Raw genomic sequence first — 1,793 nt, forward strand, 5'->3', positions numbered from 1 at the left:
TGCGGCCCCGGGACATGTTTCACGCCATTCCAGCAGAAGTCAGAAATTCACCGGCAGAAATCACACTTTCCAGATTTTGAGCATGCTCCGCCATTCTCTCTTCCAGAGAGTGCAGGCTAAAAATCGCCCCACTATCTACAACAGTGTAGCACTCCCTCAGTACTGCACCGGCGTGTCGGCCTAGATTTTTATGTTCAAGTTTCTGGAGTCAGACCTGAACCTGGGTAAGTTGTAGGTTGCTACCCACTGAGCTGTGGCTGAAGGGCTTTGCTGCAGAATGTTACTGTGCCATATTTGTTACAAAGTGGCAATACAGGATAATCTACAAATGGAATGAGAAATCCTGCCATGGTTAATGGTGTCTTACCAATTTTCCACTCATTTTCTTTCTTTCGGCTCTAGAAAATGCTGACGCATGTTAACGTGCACACCATGCACGACAGCAATGTCCAGATACATCATCTGAACTGATTATTTGTCATGAGCTGAGGCAATAAGTGTCATTGAACTAAGTGACTTTAGGGAATATCACAGCCAAACCCGATCCTGACCTCACCTACAGGCCACATATGTACATATAATTTTCAGCAGATGTTACTAGATAAAGTTTAAAGTTTATTCATTAGTTTTACAAGTAGACTTACATTAACACTGCAATGAAGTTACTCGATAGGCACTAAATAGGTTTGAAAGACTAATCTATCCCCACCCGAAGGTAAGGAGCCAGCTAAGAGTATTTACTGTCTTCCAGATAATGTTTTAACAAGTTTCAGCCAGATTATAATATCCCAGATAATATTGGGGTCTAGAAATAACTCCTCAGTAATACAACCCCCAACTAAGAGAGTATGGAGTTGGATTCACAAGTTAGCTTAAAGTTTATAACTTTAGCAGTCAGGAGTACATAACCTTTACAATATGACAAGGATTAGACTATGAATGGACAAATGGGGCCATATTAAATAGCAATCAAACATTAAAGAAATGAGTGAGCACATTTTAATTTAACAAGTACATTCATATATGTAAATAATGTTGGATTCAAAATAACTGTTTTGGGTACAATCAAATGATACTATTTATGGAAAGAAATTGATGAGAAAATTGTAAGGAGCATAAACACTGACTGATTTTTAGAAATTCTTCTGTGAGGCCCATGGTGTTGTGGCCTTTTAAGCTGCCTTGTCTGAAACCTACCAACTCAGCAGAATTTGGGATCAAACCTGGGACCTTTGTAATTTGTATGGTCAATTCCCAGGTCAGACCTGCATTTGCCCTACCCCATCCAGAATGAGTCACTGAAAGTGACTATTACAATAGTAAGGAAGGTGCCAAATTATATAAATACAAATTTCTAATCAATTTCTTTCCATAAATAGTATTATTTGATTGTACCCAAAACAATTATTCTGAATCCAACATTATTTAAGAATATGAATATACTTGTTAAATTAGAATGTGCACACCATTTCTTTACTGTTTGATTGTTATTTAATATGGCCCTATTATCCATTCATAGCCTAATCCTTGTCATATCGTAAAGATTCTGCGTGGCCTTGTATCATTGTGATCTCAAATTACTCACAGGACTACTGTCAATATATAATAAAGTTTCCCAATTTAAATAGTATTTTTTGAAGAAGTAATTTTTTTTTAGATGAGCTGAATATGCCAACGCACTGTGTCATGATGGGATGAGTGTTGCAGTTGATTCTGTTAATAAAAGCTTTTCATGTGGGTATAATAAATGTAAACACGACAAACTTGCGAACATCTTTGTGCACTCACCAGTA

The sequence above is a fragment of the Mustelus asterias genome, chromosome 1 (genome assembly GCF_964213995.1).
Source record: "Mustelus asterias chromosome 1, sMusAst1.hap1.1, whole genome shotgun sequence".
Taxonomy (NCBI): Eukaryota; Metazoa; Chordata; class Chondrichthyes; order Carcharhiniformes; family Triakidae; genus Mustelus; species Mustelus asterias.